General features: G+C 52.0%; 1 pseudogene; it reads right to left on the bottom strand.

Annotated features, from left to right (window-relative positions):
* Nucleotides 1-564: 564 nt before the first annotated feature.
* Nucleotides 565-17,247, bottom strand: LOC116561922 (annotated as a pseudogene).
* Between the last annotated feature and the right edge of the window lie 498 nt (nt 17,248-17,745).

The following is a 17,745-nucleotide window of genomic DNA, read 5'->3' as shown; positions in this document are numbered from 1 at the left end:
AAGAAAGAAAGAAAGAAAGAAAGAAAGAAAAGAAAGAGAGAGAGAGAGAGAGAAGGAAGGAAGGAAGGAAGGAAGGAAGGAAGGAAGGAAGGAAGGAAGGAAGGAAAGAAGGGAGGGAGGGAGGGAGGGAGGGAACAGAACAGAGGCCAGTAGCCTGGCCAGAATTTTCTTTTCCGACAGCAAGCATCTTACTAGGTGGCCTCACAGGGATGATACCCCTGTTCGAGAGGCACAGAATTCAAATCCTGCACCCCTTGTGTAAGGCATGGCTGCATGAGCTAAAGAAAATTACTGCATCTCCCAGAGCCTCAGTGTGCCTACTTGTCAAATAGGATGCAATAACATTTACTGCCCATGACCACCGGGAAAATTGAGTGAGGTGTCGCATGCAGAGCACATGGTGGCAGTAGGTGCTCAACAGGGGATGGTCCTCGGGATTTAGCTGGTGCCCTTCCCATTCTTCACCCAGCCAATGGTGGCTGAGTTCACTCAAAGCCATCGGAGGTCCACAGTCAGTCTGGCCTGGCCCTTCTTGCTGTGTCAGGGCGCACAGAGAGCTCATCGTCACTGTCTCATCAAACTGTCCTTGTTCTTCGTCACAATGTCCATCGCCCCCTGGCTCATGCTTGGGCAGAAATGGTAGCTCTCATGCCAGCCCAGTGCCCCTGGCACTGACATGGCAGCTGACATTCCGTCCCCCATGTCACGTTCCTCCACCAGCTCAGTGGCACACCTCTCCCCAGAAGGGCTTCAAGGAAGAATCCAGAAAGGCTCTCGCCTGAAACTCAGGAGAAATTATTTTAGCTGTGGAAAAGCCCAGTGCTGCTCAAAATCCTGCAGCGCTCCTGTCCTGGGGAAGCACACCCACTTCTGCAGAAAGTCCTAGGGCTGCAGGGTCCTCACAGGACCTCTTCCTGCAAGAGGGGGTCCATGCTTCAGCCTGGGCACACCAGGGCTGCTGCCTGTGCCACCTGCCTCTACCTCATCTTCCTTACCACCTACCTGGCAGGAAGGCTCCAACCTCCCGGTTCTCTTCCTGCTGGCTGAGACTTTCTCCACTCCACATCTTTCTCATTCCTGAAGCAGGATCTTCCCTAACCCTGCCTGGGGGCCCAGACGGCAGTCAGGGATCAAGCTTCAGGGAACAATTCACACCCAGTGCGCTGACTTCAGATACTGCTCCCATGACTTCCACATCCCCTAGACTGTACGGCTGCGTGATCTAAAGAAAATCTCCCAGAGCCTCAGTTTGCCGACCTGTCCAGTGGGATGCAATGATGTTTATTGCTTATGGCTGTTGGGAAATGTAGTGAGGTGACACATGCAGGGCACATGGCGGCAGTGGGGGCAGCTGTTCCTCATTGTTCGCTGCTGCCCTGTGGGGACAGCACCCCCTGCACTGAGGAACAGAGTGGCCTCGGGCCCATAGAGCCTGCGCCTGACCGCCCTGCCATCTGGGAATATGGGTGGGCATGGAAACCAGGGCAGAACAGCCCGTCAGTCGTTCGCTCTCCTCTGAGTGAACTTCAGACACACACAGGATTTTCCCAAAGGCTGCCTTCTATTGGTCGTGACTTCAGTGGCACTGCACACTGTGAAGGGGCTTTTCTGGATTGATTCTGAACTTGACCTCTATTCGAGAGTGCCAAGTTTTACAGCCAAATCATCTAGTGTATTGCAGTCATCTAACGATGGCATCGGGTGAAACCTGTATCGTTCGGGGACTCACAGGAAAGTCTGGAGCAGTGTTTCTCACGGGGTGTTCCCCACATCCCCAGTGAGGTCCAGAGAGGCCTTACTGGGCTGTTTGGAGTTTTCTAGGAGAATGCGTAAGTCTGTGTTTTCATTTGATGCTGGCCTGTGCTGGGGGTACAGTGACAGACAGGACAGCAGGGCCCTGTCCTCAGGAAGCTTCCAGTCTAGGGGATGCAGAGGTCGTGGGAGCAGGATCTGAAGTCATCACACTGGGTGTTAATGGTTCCTTAAAGCCTGATATCTGACTGCCGTCTGGGCCTCCAGGCAGGGTTAAGGAAGATACCGCTCCTGGAAGGAGAAAGATGTGGAGTGGAGAAAATCTCAGCTACCTGGGGAAAACAGGAGGTCAGAGCCTTCCCGCCAGGTGGGTGTTGAGGAAGAGGGGAGTAGAGGCAGATGGCACAGGCAGCAGCCCTTGGTGTCCCCTCTTCCCCTGAGGCCATGCTCTCTGAGCCAGGAGGGTCACAAAGCAGCATGGGGAAGAGGTCAAAGCAGGGCCAGGCCTCAACCTGATTCCCACAGGGACTCCAAGAACCCCTGCACTGCAGCCCTCACCCCCACAGCTCTGGGACTCCCAAATTCCACCCAGGCCAGAGCAGTGGGGGTAAATATGGAGGCTCAAAAAGAACCCGAGGGGACAGCCAGGTCCTGCCCAGCTCCATGTGTTATGGCAGGAACCCCTCTGTACCTGTTGGCTGAGGCATGGGGAACTGTCAGAGAAAGTCAATCAAAGGGGCTGTTAGAGCCAAGAGTCAAATGGTAGTTTCCACCAGACCTCAGGGCACCTGCAGGACAGCCAGGACGTCATTGGCCAGGGTAGATGCCTGAGCTCCCCAGACCACAGGTGACAGCAGACACAGGCTTCTGCCACAGCCCACCAGGCTGCCCAGGAACAGGGCAAGACGGACATACTACCTAAGCCTCCAGCAGCGAGGACCCACCCAAGAGCAGAACTGCCACCTGCCTAGGGACCAGGGGCTCTCCTTCCGCCACCGCATGCACCGCCCACACTCAGAGAGGAACAGGGGCTGAGGGGAAGAAGGGAAGTCTACTGGTTGGCATCATCTCTTGTGGATGCCACCGTCTCTTGGCGGACATGTGAAATGTTTAGCACGTGGCCTGGGAAAGGAAGAAGTTAAATAACTGTTAGGACCCTTCCTCTCTCCCCTTTTCTGGTCTGGGGGTTTCACCTGAACCCTATTCATTCCACATGGGGGGCTTATTTTTTTTAAATTAGATCAGTCCTTGGTCTTCACTAGCTCTGACTGGTCTGCCGATGTTACTTCAACTTTGATCTATGAATTCTGTGACCAAATTTCTCACATCATAGAATTTCCGATCTCCAGATAGGAGAGGGAGGGTAGGAACCTTTGGGTCACTTTAGTTAGTTTTACACTTTCAGAACTAGGAAATTTCTAACTGGGAAAGTGAAAGAACATGAGCACTTCAGCACAGGTCAAATGCGAAAACACCTAAGAAATCAAGAGAATTGAAAAGTGAGGCCAGGCATGGTGGCTCAGCCTGTCATCCCAACACTTAGTGGGGCTGAGGTGGGCAGATCACCTGAGGTCAGGAGTTCGAGACCCACCTGGCCAACATGGTGAAACTCTCTCTCTACTAAAAATACAAAAATTAGGTGGGCGTGGTGGCAGGCACCTGTAGTCCCAACTACTTGGGAGACCGAGGCACAAGAATTGCTTGAACCTGGGAGGCAGAGGTTGCAGTGAGCCAAGATTGCACCACTGCAATCCAGCCTGGGTGACAGAGTGAGACATTTTCCAAAAAAGAAAGAAAGAGAGAGAAAGAAGAGAAGAGAAAAAAGAAAAGAAACGAGGCCAGCAGTCTGAAGACAGGAAATGCCAGCTCAGTTTTTGAAAACAGAAGGAAGGTAAATTCTAAAACCCAACTAGACCTGGCACAGTGGCTCATGCCTGTAATCCCAGCACTTTGCGAGGCTGAAGCAGGAGGATTGCTTGAGTCCAGGAGTTCAAGGCCAACCTGGACAACACAGTGAGATCCCCCATCTCTACAAAAATGTAAAACATAATCATAATAATTAGCCAGGCGTGGTGAAGTACACAGGCAGTTGTAGCTACCCAGGAGGCTGAGAGGGGAGGATCTCTTGAGCCCAGGAGGTCAAGGCTGCAGTGAGCTATGACTGTGCCACTGCATTCCAGCCTGGGTGACAGAGTGAGAACCCAACTCGAAAAATTCTTACTAGATGACTTGCAGTTTGCAAAGAACTTTACATGCAATTCATGGCATTCCATGTTTGCCATAACCCTATGGGGTGACCATTATTATCATTGTCTATTGGCTGTGGCACTCCACAGCCATCTGCCGACACTGTCCTCAGCAAGGACAATGCTGTCAGTATCCTGAGCGTGGGGAGGGGAAGAGCCAGCTTTCTCTTTCGGGTCTGATTCCTAAGTGCTTGCTCTTAACCATCATAGTTTACCACCTTTCCACTTACATAGTGACTAAGTGAATTTCAGCCCTAATGCAAAATGCAAGAGGCATCCCATTCCAGTACACTGGATCCCAGGAGAACTTGCAAGATATGTAAATGCAAACACATTTCATTCCGAACAGGCACTAATCCCTCTAATAAGATCAGGAGCTCGTCATTCAAACACATGATTTGAGTCGATAACCCTGGAGCAGACATCATCCTTCAACTGTGTGAGTACAACATTTCAAGGGGCACCATGAGGAGGTCCCCCAGGGACACCTCCTCATTTACAGGTTCCCCACCAATTTGTAGAACCAGCATGGTGCAGGAGGCAGCTATCGGCTTTTGCGATAATCGAAACAAGACTGATATTGGCAATAGAGTCAGCAGGCAATGGTGACTGTTTCATCAGAAAACAGAATATTTGTCCACCCATTTTGCTTCAGCAGCCCCGAAGCTAACCCTCGTTTCTCAGCACATGGCCTGGGAAAGGAAAGAGTTAAATAACCGTTAGGACCCTCCGTATTTGCATATTTGCATCAAATACCACTTCCTCCTCTAAATCACTGTTGGATATTTTCTTTTAACAAGGCCTCCCCTCCGCCCTTGTTTAGAAAAGAATAGAAGATTCCCACTTGGAAAGAGAGAGAAGGGTGGCAGAAAAACCTGATCTCTAGAATCATTTGTTGTGAGACTGATTCCAAGCTGCACGACTTTCCAGCCTGAGATCTTCGCCAAGTCACCGAAGTTCTCCGAGACTCTGTTTCTTCAAACTGGGGTAGAATTGTCTGCACTTCGCAGGGTTACAACAAAGACCAATGAGGCAGGAGTGTGATACGTAGTTCCCTTCACTTGACAAGGAGGCTTCCCGGTCAGAGTCTGAGCTCTGTCCAGCCTCATCACCCACTAGAACGCAGACAGGTCTCCATCCTCCCAGTGCCTCAGCTGCTCTTGAAAACAAGGATGGGATGCCCCTGAGTCCTTTCCTCCTTCCCCAGCTCCTGACCCTGGTCCTCAGAGGTGACAGCGTTCACTGTGGCCCTCGGCATCTGCTCCTCATGTGTAAGGAATAGGGCCAGGCATTTCCCTGGGAAATTGCAAAGGCTGCACAGGTCCAGAGCTGGTAGGAACACGGGCACAGTGGCTCTATCAGTCCATTGTTTTTTGTTTGTTTTTGAGAGGCAGTTTCACTCTTGTTGCCCAGCCTGGAGTGCAGTGGTGTGATCTCGGCTCACTGCAACTTCTGCCTCCTGGGTTCAAGCCCCAGGAGGGTTGATTCTGCTGCCTCAGTCTTCCAAGTAGCTGGGATTACAGGCATCCACCACCATGCCTGGCTAATTTTTTTTGTATTTTCATTAGAGACAGGGTTTCACCATGTTAGGCAGGCTGGTCAAACTCCTGACCTCCGGTGATCCACTCACCTCGGCCTCCCAAAGTACTGGGTTTACAGGTGTGAGCCACTGTGCCCTGCTTTTTGGTCCATTTTCAAGCTGTTGATAAAGACACACCCGAGACTGGGAAGAAAAAGAGGTTTAATTGGACTTACAGTTCCACATGGCTGGGGAGGCCTCAGAATCATGGTGGAAGGTGAAAGTTACTTCTTACACAGCAGTGGCAAGAGAACATGAGGAAGAAGCAAAACCAGAAACCCCTGATAAAACCATCAGATCTCGTGAGACTTCTTCACTATCACAAGAATAGCACGGGAAAGCCCAGCCCCCATGATTCAATTACCTCCCCTAGGTCCCTCCCACAACATGTGGGAATTCTGGGAGACACCATTCGAGATTTGGGTGGGGACACAGACAAACTATATCAGTGGCCAAGAGCTCGGGAGGCTGGGTGTGCACGGAGTCCGAGGGTGACTTCCCACCCCACCCTCTGACCTCTCTGAACTTGTTTCCCCATCTGCAAAATAGGGACAATGGTCTGTATTATGGGGCTCTGATGGGAGACAGACAGTGTCAACCACACAGGCCAGAGGTGCAAACTGAGCCTGGGGAAGGAGAGGCTGACCTCCCAGGCGGGAGGTCAGAGGGGGCAGCACCAGCCTCAGCCATGCAGGTGTGAATCCTGTCCTCCTGCAGCCTGAGACAGTGCCACACCCCCATCCTCTCTCCCCAGGCTCCCCCCTCAATTACCCCTGCCTGACACCCCGTGCTGGCAATCAGAGGCTGATTCTGCCCTGTTGCCCCCAGCTCCTCGAGTATGCCACCTAGGTTCCAGAGGGAGGCCATACGGCCCCATCAGAGACTGCCATTATATATAATACAGACATCTGATCATACATATAATACAGACATCGGACAACTTAGCCATCTGTCAGACGTCTGTATTAGTCAAGATCCTCCGGAGAAACAGAACCAACAGGATGGAAAGAGAGATTTCTTCTGAGGAGCTGCTCATGCAGTCATAGAGGCTAAGTCCCAAGATGGGCAGTCAGCAAGCCCGAGACCCAGGAGAGCCGACAGACAGTTCTGCTGGGAGTCAGAGCCTAAGGATCTTCAAATGCTCAGTGTCTGTCTGAAAGCCAGCAGGCTGGAGGCCCAGAAGAGTCAGTGTCACAGTCTCAGTCCAAAGGCAGGAAAAAACCAGTGTCCCAGCTAAGCTGTCAGGCGGGAGGAGCCCTTTCGTGCCAGACTTTTTGTTCTTTCTGGGCCTTCGAAAGAAACACCCATAGACTTCAACTGACAGATGCAGCCCACCCCCATCAGGGAGGGCCGCCTGCCTCGCTCGGTCCACCCGTTCAAATTCGGACCTCACTCAGCAATGCCATCAGAGACACATCTGGAAACACTCCACCAAATATGGCACCCTTGGCCCAAAGGGATGCATGAAATTAACCATGTCATTTGATTGTTGTCAGGAGTCAATGAAATAAAGCATTGAGTGGTTGAAGAGGTACCCCGGATGTGTGCCTATTAACACCGTCATCATGATAACAGCAGGACATGGGGACATCTGATGCCCAACATTGCAGAAGCCGCAATGTGGTGACTGGGATGAGATAAGTATTACAATTGTCTTCTCTGTGAGTTGTAAGAACAAAGGGTGGCCAGGCGTGGCGGCTCACAGCTGTAATCCCAGCACTTGGGAGGCTGAGGTGGGAGCATCATTTACACCCAGGGGTTTGAGAGCCGCCTGGGCAACAAAGTGAGACCTCATCTCTACAAAAAAATCAAAAAAAAAGTAACTGGGCGTGGTGGTGCACACCTGTAGTCCCAACTACTCGGGAGGCTGAGGTGGGAGGATCACCTGATCCCAGGAGGTTGAGGCTGCAGTGAGCTATGTTCACACCACTGCATTCCAGCCTGGGCTACAAAGCTTGAGGTCCCGTCTCAAAAAAAAAGAACAACAGCAAAAGGGTGAAAGGGCGTAGGTCCCTGGTCATGTCAACACCATCACCTCCTCCAGGAAGTCCTGCCCACCCAACGTCACCCCCTGTTTGCCCACTGACTTCCAGGAGCACTCTTGCCTGCCCCGTCCTGGGGCAGAGCGTCCCTGAGTCCTAGTTTGATGGCCCAGGCGTCCGTGCCCCTCCACGTGTAATCTAACCTGTTGCCAGACAGCGTCCGAATGTCAAGCTGTGTGTGCCCTGGTGCCACCCAGAACGTCCACGTCACCACTCATCCGTGCAAGCTCCTCCCAACTGTCCTCAAGGTGACAGTGCCATTTGTCAAAGCTGCACCAGGTGCTGGCCTCTGAGTGGGTGCCTCATTGCCTCTGTTATTTCATTTAATTATCACACATCATGACAAATAAATGATCTAAGAGTCTCTTAGGGAGGGTGCGATTGAAGAAAATACTCTGCTGGCAGGTGACAGGAAGTGAGGGCCTGGGAGTAGGGTTAGAGGACCCAAGACAGAGAAGCGGCCTCAAGAGAAGTTCCGGGAGGAACTCAGATTCCTCAAGGACAGGGGTTGGGGTTGAGGGAGCAGAGAGACAGGGACAAGAGACCCTAGAGCTAAGGGAGGCAGGTGGCCTGGGCCCGTCCTACCTTCCCAGGACTTAGCTTAATCCCAGGACTCAGCTTAATCCCAGGATTTAGCTTAATCCCAGGACTCTGGAGGAAGGGTGCAGGGGTCTTGAGGTGATGCCTTCCCAAGGGTCTGGTCATCTGGGGAGGTAGATGCTGGAAGAGCTTCGGAGTCGAGTCCAGGAATCTACATTTTAACACACCTCCAGTGTCAGGTTTGGGAGCCACTGCTCCACTTCTCATGAGGAGGAAACTGAGGCTCATAAAAGGAAAGAGACTTGGAATCAAGGAACCCCAAGTGGAAGGGCCTCTGAGGTCACTCAGCTCCAGCTCACTCTCAAACAGTTTCTGCTCAGTCCCTTCTGTGACAGTGACGTCACCACCTCCCAGAAGCGCGTTTCAGAAACAACTCACTTCACAGGAGCAGAGGAACTCACTCCTGGCCTTTGCTGTTCTTTAAAGACTAATAGCCTTAGAAGAAATCATGGCAGGGCTGGCCAGAGGTCACCTGGGAGCTAGGCAGAATCTGTCTTTGGCCCCAGCCTCTCTGTGATCTTTTATGTTGCTGTGGAGGGATTTCCCAGGACCCGCGAGTCAGAGCCCTGAGTTCAAATGCCAGCTCTGCTGTGTGACCCTGGCAGGTGGCTCACCCTCTCTGAGCCTCCCTTTTCCAACTGGCATAATGGAAACATGACCTACCTTATGGGCTTGTGTGATGGAGAAATGGCTTAAAAAACAAATGAGATGCCCGCCTGAATTCGTATACACGTCCTCCCAAAAGTCCCTTCCTGTCCACTTTCACCATGTCTCCTCCCCTTCCCCAGTCTCAGGGGCCTGCAGCACCCCCTCCCCCGCCTTGATTGCTCTTGGGGACGCTGTGTGGACTGTAATCCTCTGAGCGGCTCCCTCCAGGCACTTCCGCATTCCTGATCTGCTTTTTCCCGGAGCTTCCAAAGACTTTCTCCCTGGGAAGACACGCAGCTAAACTGAGCATGCACAGCCTCAAAGCGGGTGAGCACTGCACTCCAAAGTTTGCAGAGCCTCTGGCCCCACCCTCTCATCCTGTCCTCTCTCAGCACAGGCGCAGGTCAGGGTGATGAAGCTGGAGCCAGGACAGAGGTCTACGTGAGCCAGTCCCACAGACCTGGGGATGCTCGCCAGGCCAGGGGCTCACTTCCCACCCTGCCCCTCACCCAACCTCTAACTCCCACCACACTAATGAACCCCAGCTCCTCCTTTAGGACCCTGGGTCCTCGCTTCTCCTTAGGGGGCAGCCTTCGGCCCTGGGCTGTCTCCACCCTCCCTCCAAGACCCTCAAGGTGTATACAGCTATAAATGTTGCAGAAAAGGGGTCCCGACCCAGACCCCAAGAGAGGGTTCTTGGATCTCACACAAGAAAGAATTCAGGGTGAATCCGTAAGTGAAGCCAAGTTGATTAAGAAAGTAAAGGAATAAAGAATGGTTACTCCGTAGACAGAGCAGCTGCAGGACAATGCTGGTTGCACTTTTTTTCCCCAAGCTGGAGTGCAATGACATAATCTCGGCTCACCACAGCCTCCACATCCCTGGTTCGAGGGATTCTCCTGCCTCAGCCTCCCGAGTAACTGGGATTACAGGCATGCACCACCACGCCCAACTAATTTTTTGTGTTTTTATTAGGGATGGGGGTTTTGCCATGTTGGCCAGGCTGATCTTGAACTCCCAACCTCAGGTGATTCACCCACCTCAGCCTCCCACAGTGCTGGGATTACAGGCATGAGCCGCTGCACCTGGTGGTTGCACGTGTTTATAGTTATTTCTTGATGGTGTGCTGCATGAGGGGTGGATTTTTCATGCCTGCGCTTTTCAGACCGTATAGGGTAGCCTCCTGACGTTGCTGCGGCATTTGTAAGCTGCCACGGCACTGGTGGGAGTGTAGCAGCGAGGATGACCAGAGGTCACGCTCACTGTCGTCTTGCTTTTCGTGGGTTTTAGCCGGCTTCTTTCCTGCAAACTGTCTTATCAGCAAGGTCGTTGTGACCTGATCTTGTGCTGACCTCATAACTCATCCGGTGACTTACAATGCTTTAACCATCTGGGAATGTAGCCCAGTAAGCCTCAGCCTCCTTTTACCCAGCCCCCACTCAGGATGGAGTTGCTGTGGTTCACATGCCTCTGACAGAAGCATGTGTGCCCATTTTGACCAAATCCGTCAGGGGCACGTGCACCATCTAGCCCTGCCAGCCACTGGCCTGCTCCCACGGTGGGTTCCCTCCCGAAGCCCCTGAGCGCTTCCTCTCTTCACCTGCTTCCCACCCACACACACTCGGTGCTCCCACAGGCACCCCGCCCAGATCCCTCCGCCATCTCCATACCTTCAGCCACGCCTGGTATGCTGGCACCCTCCTGCCCCCCCACCCCAACCCAGCCACCTGCAAACTCCTTCAAGCTCCAGCTCAAGGCTTTACTGCCCTAGGAAGCTTGCCCTGGGAGGCTCAGACAGAAAAGACGCAACCAGCTCACTAACCAGTGAGCCTCTCTCCCTAGCAGGGAAGTGAGGAAGCCCCTGCCACTGAGACCTGACAATCCTGCCCTGCAGGGCTGCCAGTCTCCAGCCTACTGTGCCACTCATATTAAGAACAGGGTCATGCCCTTGGTAATTACGACTTCACATCTATTTAACCGTGTGCCAGGCACTGTGCTGGGAGCCTCGCTCAACTCATCCAATCCTCAGCCTCAGCCTAGAACTCAGACACTCCTGTTATCCAGGGCACAGAGTAGGCACAGCCACAAGCCTGCTGCTGCAAAGAAGGATGACACGGGCAAACACAGGCCAGGATGGGTGAAAGAGTCTCTCAAGGAAATGAGACGGAGTCAGGCCTGGAAGAGCAGCAGAACGTGTGCCCAGCCCTGCCACATGCCTGGATCCCAGAGCAAGATGGAGCCAGCAGCCACCCCTGTCTGCCACCCTGGCCTTCCCTCCAGGACTCCCGGCAAGTTCCTTCCCCGACCTCTGCTGGCAAGAAATATCTGCCAGGCAGATGGCCTTTCTGGCTAGCCTTATCCTGCCTACTGCATCCTCACTGGAGGGCCAGGCTGAGGCTAGGGGCGGCTCCTGCCTCCACAGGACAGGGCAGCTGCAAAGGTGGGCTCTGGACCGGGGTCCCTCAGTTCTAGCTTCTCCTGCCTGCCCAGCCCATGTGGCATACAGGGCTTCCCACAAGAGTGGGAACCCTTGTGCCAACCACACAGGCCAGAGGTGCAAACTGAGCCCAAGGGAGGAGAAGCTGACCTCCCGGGCAGTCAGAGGGGGCAGGACCAGCCTCAGCCATGCAGGTGTGAATCCTGTCCTCCTCCAGCCTAAGAGCAGTGCAACAACCCTGCCCTTTCTCCCCAGGCTTCCCCCTCGATTACCCCTGCCTGACACCCTATGCTGGCAACCAGAGACTGATTCTGCCCGGCTGTCCCCAGCTCCTTGAACATGCAGCCTGGGTTCCAGAGGGAGGTCATACAGCCCATCAGAGACCACCAGGGAAGCATCACAGACTGCAGCCAGCGGGCGAGCTCAGCTGGGCGTTTGCATCAAGCCTGGCTCCAGAGTGACGCCTGGCTGATGCAGGCTGGTACCACCCTGCATGGACCAGCAGTGTGGGTAAGTCCTGGGGCTCAGAGAGGGGCTGGGAAGGCCAAAGGCAAGACGAGGACCCATCATCACAGCACATAGCGTTCCCTTGACTTGCTGGGAGAAGCTCACAATTAGCAACCCCACGGCCACGGGAGGCCAGAGTGGGAGCTGGAAGGTTCTGGACACCAGAGCTTTGGGTGCCCGGCCCTCCTCGGGCTGGTGTTCACCTGCAAGTGTTGCTTCGGCTGTTCAAGCACGGATGCCCCTCCTTGCCCACTGGTAAACAGCTGCCGCCACCTCCAAGACCCACGCACCCTGTGTGGCAGGTGATCTCCTGCATCCCCTCTGGGCCTCCCTGTTGGTTTAGGATGTCGTCCCTGCCAGGGCACCTGCCTCCCCAGGCCCACAGCTGGGTTCCTCCACAGACACCATCTCTGGACAGTGCATTTGTTCTCTGTCTTTGATCAGAAATGGCCATCGCGACCACCATGCTCAGACCTTAGACACCGGCTTCTCGGCGCCTGGGGATGGTGGAGCGGGGGAGCCGCCGCGGGCCTGAGGGAGGATGCGAAGCTCCAGGCTGCCCCCTGCTGCCTCCGGAGCGTGCTGCAGTCTTGGCCAACATGGACTTGAACACAACCTGCTCCGATCTTCAGAAGTCTTACCCACGAGACCTGCTTTCTCCCAAAATGCATTCGGCTGCCCACCCATGGGATGTTACAGAATAAAGAAAATAAAGATATGCTCCAGATCATGTTCCCAATGCCAAAAATCTCCCCAACTCCCAGGAATCTAGAGTCTTTGAAATATAGACCATGGAGTATTTTTGATAACGGAAGTAAAACCGTTCATGTGAAGTGATTTTTCTCTGCAAATAACAACTCAAAAAGAGACCAGGAACTATAGTCAGAAGGGATTCTCGTCCTGGGGGGACATTTCTTGCCTGCGTGGTCTAGGTGGGTTGTGGTCTTCCAGTTTCTGCCCCTAAATCCACATGTGATCGGCTCCACCTCACAAGGCTGTCACAATACTTCACAAGAGAAATGCAAGAAAGCACGCTTTTAAAGCCGTGTGCACAGCCGCTGGTTTTAATGTCATTATCTTTCAGGGAATTTTTAACTTGTCTCCCAGAGGCTCGATTGGATTGAAAATGTAAGGTCTATTTAATGAAAATTATCAAGGAAGTTCCTGGGGAAAAACTTAGGAGTAGTCAAGCATTAGGCAAGCCCCAGCTCTGCAGTTTGAATAAAGCACAGACTGCAGAAGCCGCATGAGTGGATCCCAGGCCAGGCCTGCCATTCACTGCCATGTCCCTGGACAACACACTCAGCCTCTTGAAGCCTCTCTTTTCTTGTCCATAAAATGGAACTAATACTGTTCACCGAAGGAGATGAGGTGAGGACTGGAAATCATGCCTGGTGTATAGTGAGGGCTGAATACAAGGTTCGTTCTTTTCTTTTTATTTTATTTTATTTTATTTTTTTTGAGACAGAATCTGGCTCTGTCACTCAGGCTGGAGTACACTGGCACGATCTTGGCTCACTGCCACCTCCACCTCCTGGTTTCAAGTGATTCTCCTGCCGCTGCCTCAGCTGAGATCACAGGCTTATGCCACCATGCCTGGCTAATTTTTGTATCTTTAGTAGAGACATGGTTTTGCCATGTTGGTCAGGCTGGTCTTGAACTCCTGACCACAGGTGATCCACCCACCTTGGCCTCCCAAAGGGCTGGAATTACAGGTGTGAGCCACCATGCTCGGCCATACGAGGTCAGTTTTATTCCTTAATAGATCCTATAAGGAGTTCAAATCTGTGATGGGTTGAATTGTGCTTCTCGAAATTTGCATTGGAGTCCTAATCCCCAGCACCTCAGAATATGACCTTATTTGAAACCAGGATCATTGCTATGTGAAGAGTTCAGATGAGGCCATACTGGAGTAGGGTGTGCTGAGATCCAGTGTGAATGTGCCCTCATAAAAAAGGAGAAACTTGGACAAAGACACACACAGCAAGGACACCATGTGTGCTAGGCGTGATGGCTCACACCTGTAATCTCAGCACTTTGGGAGGCAGAGGTGGGCAGATCAAGAGGTGAAGATATTGAGACCATCCTGGCCAACATGGTGAAACCCCATCTCTACTAAAAATACAAACATTAGCTGGGCCTGGTGGCACACATCTGTAGTCCCAGCTACTCGGGAGGCTGAGACAGGAGAATCATTTGAACATGGGAGGTGGAGGTTGCAGTGAGCCTAGATCATACTACTGTACTCCAGCCTGAGTGACAGAGCAAGATTCCAACTCAAAAAAAAAAAAAAAGAACACCATGTGAAGATGAAGGCAGAGATTGGGGTGATGCTTCTGCACACTAGGGAACATCAAAGACTGCCAGGGAGGCCCCAAAACCGGGGTAAGGGGCCTGACACAGATTCTCCCTCACTGCCTCGAAAGGAATGAGCCCCACCGACCCCTCCTCTCAGACCTCTGACCTCCACACTGTGAGATGCTGCATTTCTGTTGTGTAGCCACCCAGTCTGCAGCATTATTAGGGCAGCCCTGCCAAACTAATACATAACCCAAGAGAGGTTTTAACAGACTTACTATCTTTACTGTTGAATAATCCTTACTCATGGGCCCAGGCCGGGCATGGTGGCTCACACCTGTAATCCCAGCACTTTGGGTGGCCAAGGAGGGTGGATTGCTTGAGCCCAGGAGTTTGAGACCAGTCTGGGCAACGTAGTGAGACCCCATTGCTACAGAAGAATAAACAAAATTAGCTGGGTGTGGTGGCACACACCTGTGGTCCTGGCTACTCAGGGCATTGAGGTGGGAAGATCACTGGTGGGAGGAGGCTGCAGTCAGTCGCGAGGGCACCACTGCACTCCAGCCAGAGGGAGGGAGAGGCTGTCTCAAAAAAACACAAACAAACAAAGAGCCCAGGAAGGTAGGGTCAGAGCCTGAGCCTAGACTAGAACCCAGGTCTCTGGATTCTCAATGCTGTGCTCTCTCCACTATCCCTGGCAATCATTTCTTAGGAGTTAACATGATTGGCCAAGTGCAGTGGCTCACACCTATAATCCTAGCACTCTGGGAAGCCAAGATGGGCAGACTGCTTGACCCCAAGAGTTTGAGACCAGCCTGGGCAACATCATGAGACCCTGTCTCTACAAGAAAATACAGGCCGTGTGCGGTGGCTCACGCCTGTAATCCCAGCACTTTGGGAGGCCGAGGCAGGTGGATCACAAGGTCAAGAGATCTAGACAATCCTGGCCAACATGGTGAAACCCTGTCTCTACTAAAAATACAAAAATTAGCTGGGCACAGTGGCGTGCGCCTGTAGTCCCAGCTACTAGGGAGGCTGAGGCAGGAGAATTGCTTGAACCCAGGAGGCAGAGATTGCAGTGAGCAGAGATTATGCCACTGTACTCCAGCCTGGCACCTGGCGACGGACCAAGGCTCTGTCTCAAAAAAAAAAAAGAAAGAAAAGAAAAGAAAATACAAAAACTAGCCAAGTGTGGTGGTGCACGCCTATGGTCCCAGCTACTTGGGAGGCTGAGGAGGGAGGATGGCTGAGCCCAGAAGTTGGAGGCTGTAGTGAGCCGTGATCATGCCACTGCACTCCAGCCTACTCTGTAAAGAAATGCAGTAGACACAGGAGGACGCACATCTGTTCAGATTTTCCCCATGCACTCAACTCTATTATAATAACAACACCAGAATCAGACCGCATGTACCACTTTGCAACATGTTTTGTTATTGTTGTTTTATCATGTTTGTTTTGCTTAACTTTCTATAGATCACATCTTTACAAGTAATAAGTACAGTAAGGATACCAACGTAACATAACCAGACTCCTATTGATGGACATTGTGTGTGTGTGTGTGTGTGTGTGTGTGTGTGTGTGTGTGTGTTACCGAGTCTCATTCTGTTGCCCGGGCTGCAGTGCAGTGGCGCAATCTCAGCTCACTGTAACCTCTGCCTCCGGGGTTCAAGTGATTCTCCTGCCTCAGCCCCCCAAGTAGCTGAGACTACAGGCACGCACCACCACGCCCAGCTAAGTTTTTGTATTTTTAGTAGAAATGCAGGTTTCACCATGTTGGCCAGGCTGGTTTCGAACTCCTGATCTCAGGTGATCTGCCTGCCTCGGCCTCCCAAAGTGCTGGGATCACAAGCATGAGCCCCCAAGCCCCGCTCCTCATGGACATTTAGTTTGTTTCCTTTTTTTTTTAACTAACACAAATAACACTGCAGAAAATAGCCTCGAGTAACTTTGCACATTTGTATGGTTTTTTTGCAGAATAAATACCTAAACATGGCAAAGCTAATGTTTGTGATGGTTTTAAATCACCTCTACAAATTACTTGATCCTTCTCCCATCAAAAGTGGAGTTTAATTCTCCTCCCTTTGAATATGGGCCAGTATTTATACTTGTTTCTAATGAACAGAATGTGGTAAAGTGGCAGAGGGTGGCTTCTGTGGTTAGGCTAGAAAAGGTGACATAGCTTCCACCTGGCTCCCTCTTTCTCAGTTCCTCTTCCTTGAAAGACAGCCACTGCACTGGAGAGAAGCCCAAGCCACATGGTGAAGCCCCAGCTGGCCGCCAGACTCATCTGAGGTCACAGCCAACAGCTGGCATCAACCTCCAGCCTCGAGAGTAAATGAACCTTCGGACGGCCCAGTCCCATCTCATTATTTTATATCAACATGATTTGTCCTCAAAAGAAAATAAAAGAAATACAAATTATAACAACATTATCTTTAGCAAGGTCTGCTTGCAAGGTTGGCGGTTGGCTGGCATCTGGGAACTTGGCTTTGGGGAGGGTTCCCACCCTTCCCTGAGAAGAACGGCTCACTGCGCCTCAACTGTGCAAACACTGCTTTATGCTGAATACCTGTCTTTGTGCTGGGAATCCAGAATTTTGGTGTATGCTAGGCAGAGGGTGCCTTTGTGACTAGCCTGCAGGAAAACCCGCAGTGAGTGTCCCTGACAGATGGCATCCCATGTATTGTCTGAGCACACCGCTGGAGGAAGTCAGTGCATCTAGTGTGGGTCCACCAGGAGAGGGTCTTGGACATTCACACTCCATTTTCTCTGGGCTTGACCCGTGTGCCTTTTCCCTTTGCTGATATCGCTTCATTTCCTGTTGTAATAAATCATAACCTTGCATATCACTGTATGCTGAGTCCTGCGAGTCCTCCTAGTCAATCATCAAACCCGGGGTGGTCTTCGAGACCCCAACACACCGCAGCAACAAGACGACAGGGAAGCCCGCATACTCAGACATTGCTGGCGGTACATGCATGGGCACTGAGAGCAACACAGCTCTGTCTATTGAAAGCCACTCAGGGTCCATTTCCGCTGACTCAGTAATCCCATCTGGGAACCTGCCCTGTGGTAATAATTCCACCGCAGGAAGCAGAGGCTTGGAGAGATTCATCACAGCTGGTGCTAAACCGCAACAAAAACTGAATGCCCCTCAAGCCTGTAATCCCAGCACTTTGGGAGGCCGAGGCGGGTGGATCACGAGGTCAAGAGATCGAGACCCTCCTGGTCAACATGGTGAAACCCCGTCTCTACTAAAAATACAAAAAATTAGCTGGGCATGGTGGCACGTGCCTGTAATCCCAGCTACTCAGGAGGCTGAGGCAGGAGAATTGCCTGAACCCAGGAGACGGAGGTTGCGGTGAGCCGAGATCACACCATTGCACTCCAGCCTGGGTAACAAGAGCGAGACTCCGTCTCAAAAAAAAAAAAAAAAAAAAAAAAAACTGAATGCCCAAGAATAAAAAAAATTGGTTAAACAAATTATGGTGCATCAACTCTAAGAAACTGGTTACAACGAGATATGTAAAGATTATAAAGCATCTGTGGTCCCAGCCACTCAGGAGGCTGAGGTGGGTTACCTGAGCCCAGGGAGGTGGAGGCTGCAATGCGCTATGATCATGCCACTGCACTCCA

The sequence above is a fragment of the Sapajus apella genome, unplaced genomic scaffold, assembly GCF_009761245.1.
Source record: "Sapajus apella isolate SASKATOON/1434 unplaced genomic scaffold, GSC_monkey_1.0 scaffold31, whole genome shotgun sequence".
Taxonomy (NCBI): domain Eukaryota; kingdom Metazoa; phylum Chordata; class Mammalia; order Primates; family Cebidae; genus Sapajus; species Sapajus apella.
Note: the sequence above shows the minus strand (reverse complement) of the source record. Positions and strands in the feature narration are given on the sequence as shown.